Source organism: Polyodon spathula, chromosome 1 (genome assembly GCF_017654505.1).
Source record: "Polyodon spathula isolate WHYD16114869_AA chromosome 1, ASM1765450v1, whole genome shotgun sequence".
NCBI classification, from domain to species: Eukaryota; Metazoa; Chordata; class Actinopteri; order Acipenseriformes; family Polyodontidae; genus Polyodon; species Polyodon spathula.
In genome coordinates, this window is record NC_054534.1 from 25,260,529 (window position 1) to 25,267,188 (window position 6,660).

At 33.2% G+C, this 6,660-nt stretch overlaps 1 long non-coding RNA gene across 1 annotated transcript; it reads right to left on the reverse strand.

The window, feature by feature from the left end:
- Positions 1-477: 477 nt before the first annotated feature.
- On the reverse strand, positions 478-5,220 carry LOC121315988. The gene is made up of 3 exons (XR_005950351.1): positions 5,101-5,220; positions 2,685-2,802; positions 478-1,414 (listed from the first exon to the last, which is right to left on the reverse strand). It is a non-coding gene; the product is annotated as an uncharacterized LOC121315988 (long non-coding RNA).
- Positions 5,221-6,660: the final 1,440 nt, after the last annotated feature.

Genomic DNA, 6,660 nt, shown 5'->3' on the forward strand with positions numbered 1-6,660 from the left:
CAGCCAGCCACCTTTGTTGTTAGACATACAGGTACTAATTTATGTTTGTTTTGTTTCGGCCCTTGTGTCTTTTTGTTTGTGTTTGGAAAGTCTTTATTTTGTTGCTTTTGATTATGTAATTAATATACTGTGCAGTCACGCAGTTTATGCCCAATAGTCCTGCTTTTGTGTTGTGGAATGCTTCCTGAACAAAGACATCATCACTACCAGCCAGCCTGTCACAAACCCCTTCCAACAAAACAAAACAAATTAAATGACCCAAGGGGAGAAATAACCCTCTTTGGAACACAAGGCCCATCCATACTAACACATATTTTTACACCTTTGATACTAGATATGAAAATATGAAAACATAGCAAAGAAGTGAACAAGTTATGCATTATGTTGTTTGTAAGGAATCGTACATCTCAAATCTTAAGGAGAACAAAAGCAACATTTTTTCGACAGATATTTATATTTAAAATAGTATTATTAATATATTTTGATGAAAAAATAAACGTTAGTGTACAGTTTTAGAAAAAGAAAGCATTGGCATGTATCATAGACAATATGTAGTGAGCTACTGTATGTAGCTGTAGTTTTACAAATAAATGTTTAAAATATTATGATACTGGTACATCCATGTACACTATACCTAAAACCACAACAGATACTTACAGATACCTTTTTTTTTTTAATTTGGTTATTATGTTATTGAATAAGGTATTTCCAGGTGATCACTAGTGTTTGTCTTGATCCAAGCTTATTGTTTTTCACCAGGTATGATGATGTCATCACAGTGTAACACACCTCTAATTCAGTAAAAAGTTTCTTAAGTATTTTGTGTCATAACTAAATCAAATTGAGGAAATATTATGTTTATTTTTTTATACAGTTGTCTACATTATATGTAGTGTAATACTTTTTTCACATTACTGTGTGAAATACTACTAATAAGTACTGTTTAATTTTTTGGCCCCGTTCATGATTCAGATATTCAGTATATGGCTGGTGGTTTACAAATTTACAAATAAATTGAAACAAGTAACTATTGGACTAAACAAGTGGACTACTAAACAGGTGTGTTTTCTGAAACTTAGAGATTTTTTTTAGGTGAATGACCATCGCTGACTGTAAGAGTCTAGAAGTGTTTGGGCATTAGTGTTACAAATAATGAAATGTATCTTATAAAGCATTTTAATAAACTGTGTATAAAAATGAAATGTTTGTGGTAACCGATAGTGAGCAAACTATTATATTTAGACTGAAGTCTAACTTCATTCCTGCTCCTGATCAGGTTTCATTGCTTCCTGCTGTCAATATGGTAGTTTAAAAAATCTCGCTTCTGTATTTCCTCTGGGTCTTCATTTTGATCCACTTTTTAATTGTCTTGATATCTGGATCCAAACACAGTTTTTTCCCATTCACATGGATTCTGTAACAGATCAAAAATAGCAGCTCAGTATTCTTTGTGTAGCTGCTGGTTGATAACTATATAATGTGTTTACCTGATTAAAAAAGGTTTCACAACAGAGACGGCTGTGCAGCATTGGATAGGTAGTACAGCAGAATACATATACTGTAAAACTATGTACTTGTTATCCCAGTATGTTAAACAGTATGTTCAATTTTTTAATTTTTTTTTTTAGGATTTGCAGTGGAAAACCTCAGACAAAATGATTGTTTATCATTGCCAATCGTCATTGTTATACTGACCTGATTACAGAAATTCCACCTTGCTCTGGGTTTCTCAGAGCTTCCCCAAAATTTAAAATAGTTTATTAAACATGTTAAATATCCATAAACGCAGAATGATCAATGACACACACATGTCACATTGCCTCTGGTAATCTGGCAGGCTAGGGGTTCAAAACCAACAGGAACGGTTTCTCCTCATTGCACTACAGTGGACCCTACTGGCCAGGTGCCAGGCTAGCTCAAGCAGAAAGGTGCAGGGCTGGCCTTTGTCCTCCAGAGAGCGGTAGCTTGCAGACATGTGTTCTCTTCTTGGGTGTAAAACACAATTGGTTTGGTAATGGGATTCCTCTGACCTTCAGTTTGCTGAGCTGTGTGGGGAATTACTGCAGTGAGGGAAAGCAATAGAACAATCAAAACAGGAGAAAAATGGGGATTAAGTAAAAAGGTAATATTGTCCGCATTTAACTTGATCCATAATGCAGAAGTAGTCGGTGCAGCTGGTGGGTTAAACTTCTCTGTTATATCATTAGTACACATCAGTCTTTGTGGGAACTGGATTTATAATCCAGAATATCCAGTGATGCATACAGTACATTTACTGGCAAAATAATAAAGTAATTTTGCTTCAAGGAAAACATTATCACAATAGTGTGATTTGATTTGCAGCCAGAAATGAGGTTTGGCATGTTTAAACAGCTCGAACATATCTTTTCAGGGGCTTTTTTTTTTAAAAGTACTTATCATTTACTGATTTATTCTAGCATAGGGAAAGCTCAAGTGGATCTAGAATATGTTTATGTAATAGCAATATGAATCATAATTCGTTATCATCATAATAATTTAAAAACAAACAAGCCAAAGAGAAGAATTACTCTGGAAATTCTTGTAACTAAGTAAACAGTGTTATAGTGTAATGCAGGCTGTGTCCTCCAGAGATGAATAACTGTAACAGCCAACGATTCCAAACTTCTGAAACAACCTGTACTGTGCTTTCACCTCTTACTTACACTGCAGCTTTAATGTCACACAAGCCATCTTCTTTCTGCATTTCAATTCTGTCCACTTTTCTTAGAATACTCAATGGGATGTAAGATGCCGTCTCTGTACAACAGCTAATAAGTTTAGCTGAAAGAAGAAATTATTATTATTATTATTATTATTATTATTATTATTATTATTATTATTATTATTATTATTATTATTATTATTGATGTCTGAAAGCTGTGCATCTTACATGACTGGTTTTATCTCTAACTGCAGGGCTGTGTTTTCATGCTGCCATTCAGACTTTTTGTGCTCATGATTATGACAAGCAGTATCTCGAGAGCATGTGAGTACGGTCAGGGAGGGATCTGTTTAAATATGATGTTTTTTGACACAGTGTCTAATTCGAACATGAATCTATATTATACTCAACATGTTACCAATACAAAGGTTAAAACAAGAAACAGGAGCAGAGCAATCAGAAAGAAAAATGAGAAACATAACAAAAAATGTGTGAGAGATGGAGTTGTGGCAGTAATGGATAGATAGATGATCATTTAAAACTAGTATCTTTCTGTTTTGGTTATAAAAAAAAAAAAAAAAAAAGAAAATCATCATATTCAAGGCTTAAAGTAAATATGCTGGGTTTTTTTTGTTTAGCACAAAATCCAAAAGTAAATATCCTTTGATTAGACAACATCTGAAACATTAAAATAATAACTGAGCAAAAAATATCTACATTAGATCTCAGTGGTTCAGAGTTTGCATAGCAGTTACATGAATATAGAATGGTAAAGTACACCTCTTCCTGTTGACTCTCCCCCAAATGAAATAATCCTCTTGGACAATTGTAGTGGATTTACTGCTGTATCATATCTAAAAGGTTTCGCAGCCTCACAAACAATAACAAACTCATGCACAAACGTGAGAATTCATTGCACGGCCATGAGACTCTCAAAATTGTGAAAAACGTGGGTTTTACAGGTAAACTTTGAAACTTGACAACCATGTTATATGTTTAATTAATTGAACACATTTTCCAATAATTCCTCCTATTGTATTGACCTGAAAACAATGTGGTAGTTACTCTTAGTTAAGATTATTTTACTGGTAATGACATGCCTCTTTTTTTTTTTTTTTTTTTTTTTTACTTGCAGTTTCATTATGAGTTTCAAATAAATAAACAGAGGCATTGGCTGCCATGGTTCTCACTATATGTGTATGTGATGATTTCCATTCTGTATTTTTTCTCGCTTTATGTGTATGTGATGATTTCCATTCCGTAGTTTTTCAAATCCGATGTGTGTGCGTGCTCTGGAATGTCTTGCTTTTCTTTATTATATTGCCCATGGAATTTTCTATGTTGTCCGGCCGCTCGTTGAGGTCATAGAAAAAAATGGACCTTTGGTATGTCAAGAATACAAGATCATTTATCTTAGAATCTCAAGAAAACCGTTCTGTTACCTCGTGATCATGGTTCATTGATGTCAGGATCTCGAGAAAAACATTTTGTGATCACGAGATCATTTATCAGGATCTCCAGAAAAACATCTCATGATCACAGGATCATTTATCTCAGGATCTTGAGAAAACCATCTTGAGATCACAAGATCATTTATCAGGATCTCTAGAAAACCATCTGCGATCATGGAATCATTTATCTCAGGAGCTCGATAAAACCATTTTGTTATCTCGGATGTTCTCGTGATCTCGACATCATTAAGTTTCTTTATCTTTTTCTGATGGCCTCAATGAGCCACCGTAATGTTGTCTACTGTACATGGTTGTTAAAAATATGTCCTAAAAAAAGGACAACATAAGTAGACAAAAATGTTGAATCAACATACAGGCCGAGACGGGGGGAGCAAAGCGATTTTTTTCTTTAAAAACGGTTTTCATATGCCATATCATATTCATATATATATATATATATATATATATATATATATATATATATATATATATATATATATATATATATATATATATATATATATATGAGAAAATCCAAAATGGAAAATTTGAAACCGGAACTACAATTGTATGCAGTATGTCTCACTTGATCATGTGAAGCTAGAGGATCAATAAATACAATGACTAAAAGTAGCATCAGTCTGCACATGATACTAGTGTCTGAATTTTGGGTCTAAACTGTACAGCTGATCATTTACAATAATGGTATTAGTTATGGAGACCCCTCCTTTGCATGATTATATTACAGTCCATCATTGGATCTTAATCAATTATACCATAAGTTATAATGCATGCATTTTAGTATTTTCAATGACTATAATGTCCACATCTATAAAAATAGAAAACAATGCATTTATTATACAGTGCTACCCATATGCAGAATCCATAATGTCAATACATGTTAACACATATTGGTAATATACAAAACACACAGATTTTTAAAAATGTTTAAAATAAATATCATACCTTCAGAATTGACAGTGACAAAACTCAGAATGATCAAAAGAACAGCTGTGGTTTTAAGATTCATCATCTCTGAGAAGGGACTGTGAAGTGCAGGTATTAACTTGCTCAACTAAAATGTTAATGTACTCTGTGTTGCAGGTGATATACAGTACAGACAAGAAAGACTCCACCCTGCAAATATGATGTGCAAAACCCACGCATTAATAATAATGTATTAGTAATTTAGAAAACATGGGCATTCCCTATTCTGCATTTTGCAGTACCTGTCCCATCTTTTTTCTGTATTAATTAAATCCAAAGGCTAATCCTGTTTCATCATTCTTGGTACATTAAAGCGATATTTTCAACGTTTTTTCATAAGGGTTTAATAGCACATGAATCAGGGTTTAATTAATTGGTGACCACACCACCACAGAATGGATTTATCTCTGGGGTGGGGTTTGACGTGCATGGTCTTTCTTGTTGTAATGATATCTCAAAAACGGCTTAATGGATTACCTTCAAACTAAATTACAGCACGTGCCCCACATGCCTTATAAATGTGTGCGATTTGGTGGTAGATTTCCTGTACATTAATCCCTACAAATTAAATTGCTTACAAAATGGCTAAATGGTTTTCTTTACCATGTATCTTGATAACCACTCATTCACTTGTCATAAAACTGAATTTGAAAAATCCTTAGCAAGGTTATTGAAGGTATGACAACACAATGACTTGTTCACACTAAGTAATACAATTCAAAGTCTCTTTGTTAGTTTCTTAGTACGAGAGATAATTAAATGCTTTTGAACTTTTGTTTTTGAACAATCTCCCTTCGAAACCACTTAATTTTAATTACAAATACTTAACGTTCCTAAGATTAAGTTTAAATGTGCTCTGTGCGAAATAAGACCTTTGCTATGACAGCTCATATTTACATTAAAAAATATACATCAGTCCCTGCTCCAACTTTGATTGGCTTAGCATGACACGTCTAATGTTCCAATCATGGCAAGAAGAGACAGAGCACGACCTATACAGACTTAGAAGATGACGTTATCTGCCACAATCAATGCAGAAAGGAAGAGTCTCCAAATTGTCACCTCATCAGAGCTATTTTTCCTGCCAAACTTTATACAAAAAAGTCTGCTCAACATTAAGTACTGGTATATCAGTGTTGCTAGAAGAGCAAATACGGATATTTAAGTCAGGAAACGAAAGATAAATGATGTAAAAGTGTACAACTTTAATTAAAGCTAAAAATGCCCTTCACACAATATTGTAATGTGTTCTATTAGCAGCAGTAGAAATAGATAATACAAATACTGCTGTGTTTCAGAATTATCTTATGAATACACCACTATTTTCATCCTTGGTTCATCGATTATCAGGAAACTTCTGCCAATTAGCAATTGGAAAATATCTGGTATTACCTGAATTTTTTTATTTAACTTTATTGGTAATCCAAAAAGTCAGTAAAGTGTTTTTTTTTTTTTTTTTTTTTAGGGAATAATAGTTAATTACAATTGTACTTATCAATTATAATCATATGCAGTATAAAGATTTGATTATTGTTGAAT